Source organism: Mustela nigripes, chromosome 17 (genome assembly GCF_022355385.1).
Source record: "Mustela nigripes isolate SB6536 chromosome 17, MUSNIG.SB6536, whole genome shotgun sequence".
In the NCBI taxonomy this organism is placed as follows: Eukaryota; Metazoa; Chordata; class Mammalia; order Carnivora; family Mustelidae; genus Mustela; species Mustela nigripes.
Genome location: NC_081573.1, coordinates 1,541,246 through 1,560,785, shown reverse-complemented (window position 1 = coordinate 1,560,785; position 19,540 = coordinate 1,541,246). Strand labels below are relative to the sequence as shown.

General features: G+C 43.1%; 1 pseudogene; it reads right to left on the bottom strand.

The window, feature by feature from the left end:
• Positions 1–19,540, bottom strand: part of LOC132005827 (zinc finger protein 91-like) — a 66,460-nt pseudogene that overhangs the window by 39,186 nt on the left and 7,734 nt on the right.

Below are 19,540 nucleotides of genomic sequence, written 5' to 3'. Positions count from 1 at the left end.
CATGAGAAAAGCACTGGACATCCCAGACAACCACATTTCCCAGGAACGCATTTCTGTCCCATTCGCTCATCATAAGTAGCTCCCTAAGGCTTTGCAGTGACCAAAGGGACCTCTCTAACAGATCTCTGTTTGCATTTCAAGAGTTCACCATATTTCATTTCCATAGCACTTACCTTCCTCTCAAACTGTCGCCAACATCATGCTTTATCTGTCCTCACAACTTCCAGTGCCAAATGCCTAAACTAATCCTTTTGCCCAGTGATGGATTTTTGCTTTTCTTCCAGTGCAGTGTTAACAACATTGTATTTAAAACACACATATGGTCTCACGTGATCCTGTTATCAACCATTTACAGTGGAATTAGAGAACTCTAAGCTACTCTCTAGAGATACATCTGCCCCTTAATCCTTTCAGGTCTACTAACAAACAGAGTCAACCACTGAATAACAAGCTTTTCATCAGAAATAATCCACTTACACAGACAAGTTTATTTTTTTTTAAGATTTTTAAAAAATATTTTATTTATTTATTTGACAGGCAGAGATCACAAGTAGGCAGAGGAGCAGGCAGGGAGAGAGGAGGAAGCAGGCTCCCTGCTGAGCAGAGAGCCCGATGTGGGGCTCGATCCCAGAACCCTGGGATCATGACCTGAGCCAAAGTCAGAGGCTTTAAACCCTTGAGCCACCCAGGCGCCCCTTTTTAAAGATTTTATTTATTTATTTGAGAGAGAGAGAGAGAGCAAGCATGAGAGGAGAGAGGTCAGTGGGAGAAGCAGACTCCCTGCTGAGCAGGGAGCTCAATGTGGACTCGATCCCTGGACTCTAGGATCATGACCTGAGCCAAAGACAGTCGCTCAACCAACTGAGCCACATAGTTGCTCAACCAACTGTGCCCCCAGACAAGTTTATCTTGATAAACCCAGTGCACTACAGTGAATATCTTTTCCCTATGATTTCCTTAATGTTTTATTTCCTCAAATTACTTCCTTATAAAACTATGGTATATACAGCAGACCACATACGAAGAATGGGAGAATGGATGACATGTTGTAATTAACACATCAAACACCACAAATGAAAATGGATTTCTGAAACAGCATGGCAAATGCACTTCACCTTGTGCAAGAGCTCCTAGAAGAGCAGTAGTGGGATCCCAGCAGTCCCAACAAGAATGGGGCCAGCATAATGTACTCAGCTACTGAAAGATCAAAAAATACCACCAAGAATACTTTACAGGAGAAAATTCTTTTCCACAGATGTAGAAATGAAGACATTCCCAAGTAAAGACCCCTCTACATTTACCAGTAGATCTGTCCTAAAAGAACCATTAAAGGAGCCCTCTCTAGAGGAAATAAAAGGATTCTACCCAGGAATTGCAACCACATGAGGACACAAAGCTCTCTGCTGAACATAAATATGTAGACAACTACACCAACCTGCGGTGTTGTAATGACATACCAGTCACGTTTATTTCTGCTACAGAACTTTGTTTTCCAAAAAGTATAAAAATCAGGGGCACATGGGTGGCTCAGATAAGCCTCTGCCTTCGGCTCAGGTAATGATCTCAGGGTCCTGGGATTTAGCGCCATATCAGGCTCTCTGCTCAGAAGGGAGCCTGATTTCCTCCCTCTCTCTCTGCCTGCCTCTCTGCCTACTTGTGATCTCTGTCTCTCAAATAAAGTCTTAAAAAAAGTATAAAAATCACTAATGTAGGTCATAAAGTATGTAACATAAAAAAAGAATGTGTGATACTGGTAACAAAGTGGGTGCTGGGGTAGAGACAGGAGAAAGAGTCTTCTATGTACCTGACACAGAGGTTGAAATGGTTTGTTTTACAACAATGCTGTTTTAAGGAATCTCTAAGGTAACAAAAAGGAAAATACTCCCAGAAGACACAAAAGGCAATAAGAAAGGTACAAAGGCATACGCTGGGTATTCATCTTACAATTACAGATAAAATACATCTTTCATATTTCATACCAAAACATAATACAGAAGTATAAAATGTTTGAAAATTACTTTGAATTCAAAACAGACTTTCTCTCATGCAGAGAGAATAAAAATTCACCCACAAATACATGGGGAAATAAATTCTATGCTGATGACAACTCACCTAGACATGGTACAACATTCACTGACTACTCACCAAGGAGACAAAAAGTAGGGGTCACACAGTATGTATGTGTGATACAGAAACACAAGACAAAGACACACAAAATTTACCAGCAAAAAGAATAAAGGTCATGGGGCACCTGGGTGGCTCAGTGGGTTAAGTCTCTGCCTTCAGCTCAGGTCATGATCTCAGGGTCCTGGGATCGAGCCCCACATGCGGTTCTCTGCTCAGTGGGAAGCCTGCTTCTCCCTCTCTCTCTGCCTGCCTCTCTGCCTACTTGTGATCTGTCAAAGAAATAAATAAAATCTTCAGAAAAAAAAAATAAAGGTCATTCTTTTTTGAGGCATAGTTCGATGGTCTTGAAATATACTGAGCTGAAAATTCTCTTCCTATAACAACATACACAGATAACACCAAATCTACACCTAGCTAATATTGTGTAATGAGCCAGACACAAGCAGCACATTATTAGTATATTACCAAACCAGAATAAGACAAAACTCAGCCCACAAAATTCTAAATAAAATATTGATGTATGACAGAAAAGGAAAACTTCCATATAACCATAATTTAAAACTGTGTCCATGTACCCATGAAAAACAAGCATTTGATTGGCATGTCTTCATGGACTATAACATCGTAAAAAATTCCCATTAAAATCAATCATAAAAAGCTGTAAATAAATTTTTTTTGAAAACTTAAGCTTGAAAGAAATGTATTATGTTATAAATATATTATTCCTTCTGCACTGAATGTAAACTTGTAATTCAATGCTGTGAGACAGAAGAAACAAATATCTTCATTTCTCAGTAAAAAAACACTGTGGAAGTTGAAAAATATGCTGAGACACTGTATATGAAATTAATATTTGGGGTTAAATTCTGATACGTTCTGAGGAAAGTAGAAGAAAAAGCACATGATTAATTTTCCATAAATGACATCGCATTACTGAAAAGAAAATTTTCCAAATATGGGCATTTGGGGTACCTATGGGGCTCAATTAGTTAAGCAGCTTGGTTCAGTTCAGGTCATGAGCTCAGGGTCCTGGATCCAGGGCTCCCTGCTCAGCAGAGACTTTGTTTCTCCCTCTTCTTTTGCCCTTTCCCTATTTATTTTTTCTCTCTCTGTCTCTAAAACAAATAAAATTTTTCTTGTCTAACTCACTACGTAAAAAGCACATGCACATGTTATAACAGGACATTTGATGTACAAAATATAGAATTAAATCACATAATCAGAAAGTGAAAACAGGGACGCCTGGGTGGCTCAGTTGGTTAAGCAGCTGCCTTCAGCTCATGTCATGATCCCAGTGTCCTGGGATCAAGTCCCACATCAGGCTCCTTGCTCGGCAGGGAGCCTGCTTCTCCCTCTGCTTCTACCTGCCATTCTGTCTGCCTGTGCTCACTCTTTCTCCCTCTCTGACAAATAAATAAATAAAATCTTAAAAAAAAAAAGAAAAAAAGAAAGTGAAAACACACATGACAAAGTCACAAGAAGTTCACAGAAGACAGAATCATGATGCAATTATTAAATGAGGCAATAAATGAGACCTTATTAAAGGCTACAAGTTCAAATTCTAAATGTGCTAGCTCTCCAACAGCATTTGTTATGTAGAAATTTTAGGAAACAAAGAGAGACATTACACCAATTCACTGCTGAGGAACCAAACTCAAAGAGTGGAAATATCTATATGTTAAAAAAAAAAGAAAGAAAGAAAGAAAAAGAAAAGAAAAGAAAGAAAGAGTTAAGAAAAAATAACATCTGAAGGGAAATAAAGCTGTACATTTTCCCAATAGGGCAGTGCTTTGTTAACTGATGAAGTTACTGAATCTCAGTTTTGTAGGCCTAAGATTAAAGCCTCTGTAGAGTCTTACAAAGTATTAAGTATATTAAATAATAAGTATTAGAAAGTATAAGCCAGAGAACATTAGAAATCTGTCTCCGGTGTTCTGGAATTTCTGCACCAAACCCCCTGACTTCTTGTCTCATGATGAAAACCAGAATTTATGAAGACTTTAGCGTAGAGGTCCTCAGAAATATGATGACTTCCCCAGGGTCCCCATAGCAATGGAGGGAGATTAAGGAGGCCTCCGCCTCCAGTTATATGATAATTATATGCTGGATCATCACTGGAGCTGAAGGAGAATCCCTAGAGAATACAAGAGCTTGATAATGTTGGAGAGCAGATGTCTCTCTGGGAGCGAAAGAGAGACAATAAACTGGGCATGTTTCCAACTGAAATTCATTCACGGAGAGCTACTCGAACCACAGCTTAAGGTCGACATTCCTCCTTCACACTTGAACCTCCCCTCTGTCATCTGCCTCATTCATTCCCACCTACCTGGATGGAAGCCTCCAGTCTCCTTTCTCTTCCCATTCCAGAGCTGTTTCTCTTGCTCCAAAACCAAGATCAGGTGTGGCATTGACAGAAGGAGACCTGTTTATGAGGAAAAAGGAAAATGACTATTGCTGATGATTCTAAATTCCCATGAGTCTTGGGTTCAGTAGAGAAGATGTTGGACAATTCTAGAAAGTGGTTTTCCAAAAGGTGTTGCCCAACAGTCCCCTTAACACACTGTAGGCATTTCCAATGTTCACATCCTGACCTCCACTTTTAAGTAGCAGACACGAAAATCAGAATGGGAAGTTTCAGTCTCAGATGTAAGCAGCACCATTCTGTGTCACTTAATGTTGAGAACTGCCACTCATCTTCACAAGCCATGATGTTACCTTGAGGAAGGAGAAGCTGAGGCTGAAAAGGAAACATGAAGATTTGTCTCTCCATCTACAAGCCCCTACTATTTTCCCTTTCTGCCTGCATCTGAAATCCAGTCATTCCAAGAGAAATCTCCCAAGAGGCAGTCTTCACAGGAAGCAACAAAACCCTGTGTGGCATTTTGAAAACCTGGAAGGAGTCTTCCTCACCCAATAAGTGGAGGAGTTTATAGTTCTCTAACATCACGTCCCTGTACAGTTGCCGCTGAGTGTGGATCAGGTGTCCCAGTCCTCCTCAGAGAATTCTATGGCCACATAACTGAAGGTCAGCAGTCCCTGTGATAAATGCCACAGTCACCAAGTGGCCACTGACAAAGTGTGCCCCTAAGATGGTCCCTAAGATGAAGAGGAAGTTAGTGTCACCACCAAGAACCAGATTGGACCTTTTCATCTCCGTGATAAGAGTGTGGGAAAAAAGAAAAACCTATGGGGCAGGGCGCTGTCTGGTTGAGAACTTTCACTCCTTTCACTCCCAGAAGTCAACTCTATCAACTACACAGAGGTGACAGCCCTCCTTGTGCAGTATAAAGTGTTGGGATGTGGGAGAGAAGCCAATGGTCAAGAAATTCTAGACATGTTTTGATGTGAAATATTGGGGTTCTGGAGTGAATGATGAAAAAAGGATTGTTGAGATACCCGTGGTACAAACACTGTGGTCCTAATGCAAGGGGAGAGGAACGTGAGCGGTGACTGGTTCTATGCTTTCAGGTTGGGGGGGGTGAGGGATAGCAGGAGGCTCTAAGGAATTTGGAAGCAAGTTTCCAGGACCCTCAGGACCTCCCAGCTGGTGTTTTGATGAGGCCACTCACTGTTTAGTTAACACTTTAGTCAGGAGAACCTCCAGGTGTCTATCAGTGGGCCACAAGCTTGAAGGATGGTTCCCAAGCTACATTTGGGGAATAAAGTTCAAGGAAGTTTCCAAAGCAATTTTCATATGTTAAAGAGGAATTACAAGGTCCCGGAGGTGTGGCTAGTGTCAAGCTAAGGCTGCTTTTTGCATCCAACAAAATATTAACCTTGAGGCAGTTGTGAGTTTCCTGAGGAATGCCTTTCTCAGGTATTTATCAACAGACTGGAAGTTGAAGGAAATTTATTTATTTATTTTTTTAAAGATTTTATTTATCAGAGAGAGAGAGGGGGAGAGAGCGAGCACAGGCAGACAGAATGGCAGGCAGAGGCAGAGGGAGAAGCAGGCTCCCCACTGAGCAAGGAGCCCGATGTGGGACTTGATCCCAGCATGCTGGAATCATGACCTGAGCCAAAGGCAGCTGCTTAACCAACTGAGCCACCCAGGCGTCCCGGTTGAAGGAAATTTAATTTTATCCACACCACTTTTGACTTTGTTCTCCTCCTCAGAAACTACAAGCAAGGGGGACCCAGACCGTTCAGTTGGTTAAGGGTCTGCCTTCAGCTCAGGTCATGATCCCAGACTCCTGGGATGGAGCCCTGAGTTGGGCTCCCCACTCACTGGGGAATCTGCTTCTCCCTCTTCCCTTTCCTCACTCATGTGCTCCCTCTGTCTCTCTGCTGAGAAAATGTGTAAAGAAAAGAAAAAAAAAAGAAGGAAGGAAGGAAACTAAGAAAGAAAGAAACGACAAGCAAGAGAAAGGCAGAAGAAAGAAGTGGACACCTGAAATGCGGTAGTTCCTGCATATTCCTCAGTATCCCATGTTCCTTACAAGTGATAGGAGGGAAAATAGGAACATGATGGGGGAGGATCTGGCAGACAGCACCAAGCCAATAAAAGAAGTTCACATCAGCTGAATGGAAACAAATGTTATAAATGCCTAATGCAAATCAAAGTGTGGAGGCCGAGAAAATTAAGGCCGTCCCACCTCCAATTTAGCTGATGTGGGAAACAGGGGCAGAAGAAAATCATTAAAATTCCTTACTTACTGACAAGTCCTTGAAACAGACCAAGTGGCTCTCTCCTAGGGACTTAACTGCCCTCACCTTGAGATTTTGCTAAGGACAATCTTAGCCTGACCAACCTCCTACCCCAACAGGTCCCACCAGGATTCTATAAGTCTACTTTAACAATTCCTTTATCTCTAAACCTCCAAGATAGGGTCAAGAATCATTCCCAAGTATATGTCCCACTGATATACATCTAAAGGGTCTCATGAGAATATTGTTATTATTGGTAATAAATAACCTTTCTCCCAACAATAGCTAGCCCCTCAAGGTCCTGGAGACCTTACTTCCAAAAATCCTTGGAGACTTACATCATCCATAATCCCCTTTGTCCTCACCCACCACCGAGTCCACCCCTATTCTGCCTTTAAAAACTCTGACTGTAATCTGGTTCGGGATCCAAGTCCCTACTCCGTTGTGCCGGGTATACTTGGGCCCAAGCTTAAGCCTGTCAAATAAACCCTCGTGTGATCGCATCCGTGCTTGGCTCCTTGGCGGTCTCTCGGGGCAAAAACTAGGGCATAACAAAAGGACGCATCATCACTGGCATTCCCAATGGACTGAAAACAGGATTTCAGAATATAACTCTAATTTTGGAAATACAGTAGATACACATAAACAATTCAATCACTATACGATCTGTAGAGGCTGCTTTTAGGCAAGGAAGCTTGAGCAAAGGAGTGGAGGAAGAGCCCCAGTGTCCCCTTGGCTGAGTCCAGACAGTCCCAGCAGGACAACCATGTACAGTGAGCACACACACACTGCACATTGCAGACAAGCTCTGCTGTGTCCTCTTGCCTGCTGATCTCTTACATACTCAGGAAACTTCCACCGCCTTTGTCCTGCCTCAGGGAATTCCATCAGCGCTGCTGGACGGGCTTCCAGCCAGTCATGGACCCATGTCTGGGACCCCAAGTAACTGACAGGGACACTACACTGAGATGCCCTGAAATCCAACAACAGAGCTCCTTCTCTTCACACTGCTCGCTAGTAATAGCTAGTTTACACCTTTCTTTTCTTTGAATTTTTAAGATTTATTTTTATTTTCATCTTCTTTTAAGATTCTATTTATAGGGGCACCTGGGTGGCTCAGTCAGTGGGCATCAGCCTTCTGCTCAGGCCAAGATACAAGGTCCTGGGACCACCTCCTACATGGTAGGGGGGTGGAGGACTATGATGTGGGGGTGAGGTGGGTGGGGGTGTGTCTTTGCTCAGCGGGTAGCCTTCTCTCTCTGACCATAGCACACCCTACTCATGCATTCACTCTTTTTCTTATAAATAAAGAAAATCCTTTTTTTTTTTTTTTTTAAAGGAGAGAGCCAGATATGGGGCTTGATCCCGGGACCCCGGGATCATGACCTGAGCTGAAGGCAGAGAGAGGCTTTAACCATCTGAGCCACCCAGGCACCCCAATAAAGAAAATTTTTTACAAAGACTGTATTTATTTCAACAAGAGCCAAGTGAGAGAGTACAAGTAGGCAGAACAGGAAAGGAAGAGGGAGAAGCAGGATCCCTGCCCACCTGGGAGCCAGATGTGAGGCTGGACCCCAGGATCCTGAGATCATGAATGACCTAAGCTGGAGGCAGAGGCTTAACCCACTGAGCAACTCAGGTGCCACAATAAATAAAATTTTGAAAAAAATATTGTATTTATTTCAGAGAGAGCGAGCGAGAGATCACAAACAGACAGAAAAGTAGAGGAGAGGAAGCAGCAGGATCCCTGCCCACATGGGAGCAGGATGTGGGGCTGGAATTGTGCAATTCCCCGGAATTGCGACCTGAACTGGAGGCAGAAAGCCGACTCTTAACCAATGGAACCACCCTCGGTGAGCAAGCTTGATTTATATTTTAGAGGAGATGGAGACCGGTAGGAGAGGGAGAAAGAGAATGTCAAGCGGACTCCCCTCTGGGCACAGAGCCAGAAGCAGGGATACTAGTCCAGAACATTGAGATCCTGACCTGAGCTCAACCAACAGTCCAAGCTTAGTCCACAAAGACCCCCAGGCACCCTCCCCTAGTGGATTTTAAGTAGAATATCTCCTTCACGTGCTAAAGATGAAGACACACACACACCCTTTCTTAGAATGAGAAGTTTCCAAGTTTTCCAGGACTCATACCCACTGAGCTTATATCTGCATTTCCTTACTCCCCAGCTGCATACAACTGATCGAGAATCTAGACGAACCTGAATCAAAAATGATTCCCCTCCCGGATATCCCAGGACTGCACCTCATCAGCCACAGCAATCTTGGACTCGACAACTTTCCCTCCAGATCCGCCACCAATGGAATTTGTCACTCCACGTGGGACTTTATTTTTTATTTTTTAAAAGATATTGTTTATTGATTTGACAGACAGAGATACAAGCAGGCAGAGAGGCAGGCAAAGAGGAGGAAGCAGGCTCCCTGCTGAGCAGAGAGTCTGATGTGAGGCTCAATCCCAAGACACTGAGATCAGGAACTGAGCTGAAGGCAGAGGCTTTAACCCACTGAGCAATCCAGGCGCCCCCTCGAGGAACTTTAAGTCTAAGTGACAACTAATGATACCCTATTGAAGCCAGGTTGGGGACACAGGACAGAAGGCTCTAAGACATAGAGAAGCATTCTCTATGCAAGACTTAACCGTGATTATCACTTCTGAACAGATCTTAAAAAAAAAAAAAAAAAAAAAAAAACAAAACCCACAGGTGAACGCAGAAGCGAGAAGCACCCAGATTCGAGGCATCCACATCTGCAGCTTCTAAACGCGATGGTCTGCGGAGAAACAGAGAACACGGCTCTGCGGGGACACCAGGCTCACCTGAGAATGGGCCATTTCTGTCTTAACCTCCACCTCCAGATTTTGTTCTCATGAGGGATCTGTGGAAAATCACAGCTGCATCAGGAGAAAATGCCCTGAAATCCAACAACAGAGCTCCTTCTCTTCACACTGCTTGTCTGCAGTCAGGACTTGGAGATGCAGAAAAGGCCCAACTTCCCAGTCCTTTGTGTCCCGAGCAGCCCAGAAACTGTGAGCTCCCATGAGGACACCCATCCCTGCATTTTCCTCACCTGCTTTGGGGGGGGGGGGGGTGGAAGGGGTCCCCTCCCACCGCCACTCACAACTTCAGCGTCAGCATCGAAACAGTGGGCTGCATGGACCCAACCTTCCCAGACTCACGGAGCAGAGACCCTGTCACCTCTCCTGGACCAAAGCCGCAAATCCACTTTCAGAAAAACACGGAAAGCCCTCGGGCTCCCCCACCACTCCTCACTGAGAATCTCTGGAGCCCTTAATTAACACAACAGTGTTGTTTTCGCCCAAACCAACTGACAGAATCTGAGGGGGAGGCCTGCAGAGGAGATCCTTCTTGAAACTCCACAGGTGACCCTGCTGGGAAGGAACAGGGGAGGTGACCAGGACAAGCAGAGTAACCAAGGCTGGGGCTGGGAGCAGAGTTGAGCCCTGCCTTCTCCACCATCAGAGTTTCGGGAGACTGCCTCCTCCCCCCTCTTTCTGCTACACAGAGGAAGACCCCTGACAGACAACGTTCCCATATAAAAGTAAATGTCTCTTGCAAAATAAAGGCTTTCAGAGCTTTTCCTTTATCTACCTTTGATTCAAAATAAGCGTTCAAAAATAATGCTCAGGCCAAGAGACATTTTCCCTTCAGTAAGAAGGGAGACATATATTCCCCTTCAGTAGGTAAGTGTTTCTGTTCTGTTCTGTTCATAAGGACCTGCCACACTGTTTTCCACACTGCATACCCTTTTTGCCCTCCTATTGGGGATGTATGAGAATTCTAATTCTCAGCATTCTTAAGAAAATTGGATGTTGGGGTGCCTGGGTGGCTCAGTGGGTTAAGCCGCTGCCTTCGGCTCAGGTCATGATCTCAGGGTCCTGGAATCAAGTTCCAAATAGGACTCTCTGCTCAGTGGGGAGCCTGATTCCCTCTCTCTCTCTCTGCCTGCCTCTCCATCTACTTGTGATTTCTCTCTGTCAAATAAATAAATAAAATCTTAAAAAAAAAGAAGAAAATTGGATATTATACTTTTGTTATTTTTTATTTTTTTATTTTAGCCATTCCAGAAAACCCTGAGTGGTTGCTCAGTGTAAAGTATGAAGTCCTCTTAAAATAGCTATCTTGGTGGGGCGCCTGGGTGGCTCAGTGGGTTAAGCTGCTGCCTTCGGCTCAGCTCATGATCTCAGGGTCCTGGGATGGAGTTCCACATCGGGCTCCCTGCTCAGCAGGGAGCCTGCTTCCTCCTCTCTCTCTCTCTCTCTCTCTGCCTGCCTCTCTGCCTACTTGTGATCTCTCTCTGTCAAATAAGTAAATAAAATCTTTAAAACAAAAATAAAATAGCTATCTTGGTGACTGAAATGAAAACCACTTGAAAGGCATCAAGTTGAACAAAGAAAAAAGTAATCAATGCTTCAGTGAGACTCCCATTTTCAACAAGTAATCTTTCTCTTCTCCACAGACCTCCTCAACTCACTTCTCAGCCCTTTCTTTCAGGAACCTGGTTCCACCCTGAGAACATGATGAACAGGCAGCACAGACACAATTCCTCTGGAAATCGGCCATTATCCAGCATTTTCAAACAAACCCTTGGCTCCTTATCCTCCGCTGTTCTCAATGACGTCAGGCAGTTTCACAACAATTAAGTTATTAAGTATGGGAACAAGAAAGTATGGGAACAAGACAGACATGAGGCTCAAAGAGAAGGTGAGGCTTCTGTGTGACGGTGACTTAAGGAGGAGGAGGTTAGGATTTAGAATTTCCAAAGCGGAGATTATATTCACAGGAGAAAGGAAAGAAGAAATATTTCTTTAAAAGATTTTATTTATTTATTTGACAGAGAGATCACAAGTAGACAGAGATGCAGGCAGAGAGAGAGGAGGAAGCAGGCTTTCTGATCTGAGCCGAAGGCAGAGGCTTCAACCCACTGAGCCACCAGGTGCCCCAGAAAGGTGAAATATTTATCAAAGAATGGTCTGTCCCTCCAGGTAGTCAACTATTTTTTTTTCTTTTCATAATTTATTTTTACAGTGTTCCATGATTCATTGTTTATGCACCACATCAGTTCTCCATGCAATCCGTGCCCTCCTTAATACGCTCCACCAGCTCACCCAACCCCCCACCCTCTCCCCTCCAAAACCCACAGTTTCTCAGAGTCCACAGTCTCTCATGTTTCACCTCCCCATCCGATTTCCCCCAACTCACTTCTCCTCTACATCAACCAATGTCCTCCGTGTTATTCCTTATGCTCCACAAATAAGTGAAATCATGTAATTTACTCTCTCTGATTGAATCAGTTCACTCAGCATAATCCCCTCCAGTCCTGACCATGTTGATACAAAACTTGGGTATTCATCTTTCTGATGGAGGCATACTACTCCATTGTATAAATGGACCACATCTTTTTTAACCATTCGTGTGTTGGCTCTTTGCGCACTTTGGGAACTGTAGCCATGGCTGCTATGAACATGGGTGTACAGATGGCCCATATTTTCACTACATCTGTATCTTTGGGGTAAATACCCAAGAGTGTAATTGCAGGCAGGGGCATAGGGAAGCTCTATTTTTAATTTCTCAAGGAATCTCCACACTGTTTTCCAACATGGCGGCACCAACAATGTAAAAGGAATCTCCTTTCTCCACATCCTCTCCAACACTTGGTGTTTCCTGTCTTGCTAATTTTGGCCATTCTAACTGGTGTAAGGTGGTAACCCAATGTGGTTTTGATTTGAATCTCCCTGATGGTTAATGATGATGAACATTTTTTCATGTGTCTGTTCCAGGTAGGAAAGTCTTTTTTTTCCTTTCTTTTTTGTATGATTTTGTTTATTTATTTGACAGAAAGAGAGAGATCACAAGTGTGCAGAGCTGCAGGCACAGCAGGCAATGAGAGAGGGGGAAGCAGGCTCCCTGCTGAGCGGAGAGCCTGATGCTGGGCTTGATCTCAGGACCCTGGGATCATGACCTAAGCAGAAGGCAGAGGCTGTAACCCACTGAGCCACCCAGGCACCCTGAGGCAATCTTTCTGATACCAACAGTTGTGGTGCCCAGGAGGCTCAGAGGGTTGGGCTTCTGCCTTTGGTTCATGATCCAGGCTCTATGTCACAAAGCATGGTAATACACATACAGTAATATCATCCTATTCACAAAGAGGAGAAAATCATAGCATAGACTGGGGAAAAATAATCACATATCCCTTCAACCTTCAGAGTACTGGGAAAATGGTGTCCTAGGTATATTGTTTTACTCCAGTATCAACACGTGATGGATTCCATCAGCTCCAACAACCCGCAATGAAATAGATTAACACTAGACGTAGAATAACACGTCATTCATGGCATACCCATATCCGTATGTTAGAAAACAGTTTACTGGGGCACCTCGGTGGCTTAGTGGGTTAAAGCCTCTGCTTTCGGCTCAGGTCATTATCCCAGGGTCTTGGGATCCAGCCCCCATTGAGCTCTCTGTTGCACCGGGAGCCTGCTCCTCCTCTCTCAATCTGCCTGCCTCTCTGCCTACTTGTGATCACTTTCTGTCAACAAAGTAAATAAAATCTTTTTTTCCAAGATTTTATTTATTTATTTGACAGAAAGAGATCACAAGTAGGCAGTGAGGCAGGCAGAGAGAGAGGAGGAAGCAGGCTCCCCGCTGAGCAGAGAGCCAGATGTGGGACTCGATCCCAGGACCCTGAGATCATAACCTGAGCTGAAGGCAGCGGCTTAACCCACTGAGACACCCAGGCACCCCCCCAAAATAAATAAAATCTTTTAAAGAAAAAACACCACTGTTTTATTAATGAAAATACATTAATATCATACATACACTGAGTAATGCATATCAAATCCACTCTAGTGTCTCCATTTGAAATACAAAACACACATGTGCAAATGCATTCAAGTGTTGTCATAAGGATGTGGGAGTACCTATTTCCGAAAATTTCAGGATTGAGGTACATTGCTCAGAAATGTGTATGTTCAATTGTATGGCATTGTAGGGGTGAAGAGTTAGCTACCCTCCTGCAGTCATCTGTCAGGATTTTCTCATTTAATCACATCAAGTCATACTCTCTAAGGATTGCACTTACGAAGATACATTCAGAGTTCACTGCACGACTCCCTCTTCTTTCTTCAAGGACAATAAGCAGTCCTTAGGCACTCTCTCACATTCATTACATCCATAATTTTCTCTGCAGTATGAATTCCGTGATGTGCAGGAAGGGTTGTGTGCCTGCTAGTAGTTTGGCCACATTTTTCATCTGTTGTCTTTCCAGTATGAATTCTCAGTTTAGAAGGCGTGCATGCTGGACAAAGGCCTTGACACACTGGTTGCATTTGTGAGGTTACTGTCTAATATGAATTCTCTCATAGGCATGAATCAGTGAGCACTCTTTAACCAATTTTTCTCACACTCTTTTTTTTCTTTCCTTCTTAAAGATTTTATTTATGTATTTGACAGAGAGATGGAGAGAGAGCACAAGTAGAGAGGAGGGTCAGGCAGGGGGAGAGGAAGCAGGAGGCTGTCTGCTGAGCAGGGAGCTCAGTGCAGAGCTCAATCCTGGGACCCTGGGATCATTTCCTGAGCTGCAAAACCACCTTTGCCACCCAGGTGCCCCATTCAAACATCCTGTACACTGGTAAGCCATCTTTTCCATATGAATATTATGATGTTTAGTGAGGACCGAGTGCCTGTAAAGGCCTAACAACATTCTTGACGTTGGTCAAGTTTCTTTCCAGTATGAACTCTGAAATGTCGAGTAAGGTTTGAGCTGTGTATAAAGGCCTTGCCACATTCTTGACATTGGTAAGGTTTCTCTCCAGTGTGAATTCTGTAATGTTTAGCAAGGAGTGAGCTGTGGTTAAAGGCCTTGCCACATTCCTGACACTGGTAAGGTTTCTCTCCAGTATGAATTCTGTGATGTTGAGTAAGGGATGACCTGTCACAAAAGGCCTTGCCACATTCTTGACATTGGTAAGGTTTCTCTCCAGTATGAATTCTGTGATGTTGAGTAAGGGATGACCTGTCACAAAAGGCCTTGCCACATTCTTGACATTGGTAAGGTTTCTTTCCACTATGAGTTCTGTAATGTTTAGTCAGGCCTGAGCTGTGGATAAAGGCCTTGCCACATTCCTGACATTGGTAAGGTTTTTCTCCAGTATGAGTTCTGTGATGTCCAGTAAGGGCTGACCTGTCACAAAAGGCCTTGCCACATTCTTGACATTGGTAAGGTTTCTCTCCACTGTGAATTTTGTGGTGCCGAGAACGATTTGACTTCCAGGCAAAGGCCTTGCCACATTCTTGGCATCGGTAAGGTTTCTCTCCAGTATGACTTCTGCGATGTTGAGTAAGGGTTGACCTGTCACAAAAGGCTTTTCCACATTCTTGACATTGGTAAGGTTTATCCCCACTATGAATTCTGTGATGTTGAATAAGGGCTGGGTGCTTGTTAAAGCTCTTGCCACATTCATGACATTGGTAAGGTTTCTTGCTATTATGAATTCTGTGATGTCTATTAAGACCTGAGTGATTGTTAAAAGCCTTGCCACATTCTTGACATTTGTAGGGTTTTTCTCCAGAACAGATCTGCGAATGTTCATTTTTTGATAAACAGTCATTCAAGGTTGGACCACCTTCTTCACAAATGTGTATTTTTTCTCCAGTATGCATTCGCTGATGTTGACATAGTGTTGAGTGGCAGTCAAAGCATTTACCACATTCCTTTAAAATGTTAGTTTCCTTTCCCAAAAGGATTATCTCATTGATGTTTACGCTTGATGACTGACAAAACATGGTCCCTGCTTTATTAGAACTGAATGCATTTTTTCCCTCGTGAATTCTCTGATGATCACCAACACGAGAGGACTGGTTATGAGCTTTCCCACATTCATTCCATTTATGAGGACTGTCTCCCAAGCGGTGACCATTATGTATACTGAGGTTAGAGCTTGGATGAAAGCCTTCCCCACATTTATCACATTCATAATGGTTCTCTGCAAACCAAGCCTTGACACATCGGTGAACACTGGAGCCCTGGTTCAATGTTTTCTGAGATTCAGTGCATTGAATAATTCTGTCTCCAGTGAAAAGCCTCTGGTCATTCTGGAGGGTTGACTCCTCAGTGGAGCGCCTCTCATACGGATCCCACTGAGCACATTGTTCTTCATTTCTAAATCTCTGATTTAAGGTCAGGCCAGTCCTATTTTCTAAATGGCTCAAATCGTTATCTTCAGCATGGACTAGGTTACCTTCCAAATCTGCCAAATGGTCTGTCCACGAATAGCTATGTTTGAATATCTGACTGGAGCTTGTGCTGACAGAAACACACTGCTCTGCAGAAACAGTTGACTTAAAAACGGAGGTTTTCTGCAGTGGTTTATATACTTCACCACTTGGGGCAGTGAGATTCTCATTAAGGGCAATTGCCTTGGTTTTGGTGTATCGTCCAGGATTTCTTTGATGCCCGTCACCATTCCCATCACTGTCCCAGTCTCTGCATAAGTATAAAATCTCAACAGCACTGTGTTTGTATCTGGTCATTGATTCATTCTGGAAAAAACCTTCTATGCTCTGCTTTAGCGGGAAACTCTGGGTGTCATGTGAAGATACAGCTGAAAGATAACAAATAAAAGTAAAACCATTGCACTTACTACAATCAGAAGAATATACTGAAGACTAATAATGCAGAAACATCAAGGGAAACAGACCATGTCAGAAAGATGGCTGACAAGGAGTCATCAGGACCTCATATCTCCATAGATACATAACATAGCACACAACGTATTGGCCATATATCCTAATAGATAATTCTGTGATATGGTCACGGTGTAGCAGAAATCACTTTCATGTATCTCTAATAGTCAGAAAAAGGATCATATAACCTCAAAATTAGCAGAAGAACGGAGGATATGGAAACAGATAAATGAACTGACTCAAATGGAGTAAAAATAGGAACCTATCAAGCACAGGAAGAGTTTTTTGGTGGAAAAGATCAACAACACTGGCAGCTGATTAACTAAAGAAATAACGATAAGTGAAGAAGTGAAAGCAGACACAGTATAACTGACTGCCGGAATAAAAGTAATTGTAAGAGGCAACAGTGGATAATCAGTGCCCACAAATTCATACTAAAAGACAAGTACAAATTTCAGAAAAGGTTTAACAGGGGCACCTGTGTGGCTCAGTGGGTTAAGCAGCTGCCTTCGACTCAGGTCATGATCTCAGGGTCCTGGGATAGAGTCCCACATCGGGCGCTCTGCTCAGCAGGGAGCCTGCTTCCCTCTCTCTCTCTCTCTGCCTGCCTCTCCATCTACTTGTGATTCCTCTCTGTCAAATAAATAAATAAAATCTTTAAAAAAAAAAAAAGAAAAGGTATAACAAATTTAGACTGGATCACTCAGGAAAATAGAGAACATCTCAACAGATCTACAACTGGGAAGCCAAATGAAAGAGGAACAGATCAAAAAAACCCAACGAACAAAAATTGCGTCCGAGAGGGGCTCACTGGATATTCAAACAGACACTGAGGAGAAAGGACTGCAAATCTCCTCAAACATTTCCAAGGCATGGATATCAGAGAAACTAGCTGAACACTCTCTCTGTGGCACCAGCATTCCCAGCTCACGCAGGCCAAATGAAACCAGAAATTCAAGACTCTGCATTAACAGAACGAAGGGCAAAAATGACATGATCACATTAAGGGAGACAGAATACAAATATGGGCATACTGGACAACATGTCATGTTAAAAGCACTCAAAGTAGAGAGAGAAGGAAACCCCAACCTAATGAAAGCCACAGATGTATGAAAAGATGAAACCTATTCAGTAGGAACCGTCTGCAACATTCTCTTCTATCATCAGCAGGTAATGAAGTGACCCCACCACTGCCTTTGTGTAGAATACTAAACATTCTAGTCAGAAGAATTATGCAATGAAAAATAGAGTAAAGGAATCTAAACTGAAAAAGAAACAGTAAAACTCCTTGTTCACACCTGACATGATTACAGAAATGCCTTAAAATCATCATTTTAATTTTTTTACTGCTTTTGGTCATTGTTGTATTGTTTATTTCTGCCAGTATTTCCCTACTAGACTTGCCGTTTCCCAAGTTGTTCATGTTATACAATACGGAGCTAAGAAAAATCTTGGAATAAACAACTTAATTTCCACCAAGGAACTAAAAAAGGAAGAGACTAGGATGAAATTTCATAGAGGAATGAAAAAAAGAAAAATCTTAAGTAAATAAAATAAAAGGTTAACACTAATGGAACACAGAAAGTAATGCCCATTTCAATCAATAAAACAAAACTGGCAATGCTTTAACTCCATAAACCATTACATAATAATAAACAGGGATATTTGTTTTTTTATGATTTAACTTATTTACTTGACAGACAGAGATCACAAGTAGGCAGAGAGGCAGGCAGAGAGAAAGGGAGAAGCAGGCTCCCCAATAAGCACAGAGCCCGATGCCGGGCTCATTCCCAGGACCCTGGCATTGTGACCTGAGCTAAAGGCAGAGGCTTTAACCCACTGAGCTACCCAGTGCCCCTAAATAAGGAAATTTATGAAAACAAACAAACAAAAAACAAAACAAAGCAGGGAATTCCTAAAATTGGGCAAGTTATTAAGACTGATTTCCTAACCCTGAACCAAAGAATCAGAATGAATCACTATAGTTTCAAAGGTTCCTAAAAAGGGGGCAGAGCATCCAGGTGATTATGGAGTTCTTCGCTTCCCATCAATCTTCATTCAAGCCAACCCTGCATAACAAACTTAACCCAATCACTCTTCTCTGGACCTCCTCTTAGTTTTCCTTCTTCAATTTTCCATGCCACCATACTCATGGAAATAACTCCCTCCTTCACAACAAATGCAGGTGAAATCTCCTGCTGGCTGCAACGCTGGATTTTGTAGCTTGGAGCCCACTGCATCCATGGCCTTTATCAATTTCAAGTTTCCCCTGCATTTTTTAAAAAAAGATTTTATTTATTTATTTGATAGACAGAGGTTACAAGTAAGCAGAGAGGCAGGCAGAGAGAGGGGAAGCAAAGCAGGCTCCCTGCCAAGCAGAGAACCCGATGCGGGGCTCGATCCCAGGACCCTGGGATCATGACCTGAGCTGAAGGCAGAGGTTTTAACCCACTGAGCCACCCAGGCGCCTCTCCTCTGCCTTTTTGCTAATACCCATGGATTCAGGCTACAGGATCACTTCTTTGAACATAGGCTTAGTTCTGAAAACTGACTTTGCCTAAAATGAGCACAGTTATACAACATGGTTGCACTTTCTGGTCTTCCCAGAAGAATCCACCTCCAAAGAAAAGACTTCCTAACAGGCCTCAGTGTTGAGAGAAGAAGAGACCAAGTTAAAGGAAATGGAATTAAGAAGCTCTCACAGAAATGACTGTTCTTCCATGGATGGCCTGGGCTGCTTGTCCTGGGCTGCCTGTGAGCACCACAGGATCTTCTTGGTTTTCCAGTTCCCTTCTTTGCTCTGCTGGGCACATGCTTCTCTTTCCCTGTCCCTTCCCTTCTACATAAAAGAACATTTATCTCCGCTGTGATACAGATCAGTTTGCTTTCCTAGGACATTATCCTGAAATGAGTACTTAAGATTAGCTTCTTTCGAAGAGTAGGTTTAGTTTTCTTTACCTGCAACTTCGTAAGACACTAATCTATGTATGTATATGCTTCTTGGTATCCGCTTTGATTTCATTTCTATTAATATATACTCTACAATGTCCCATT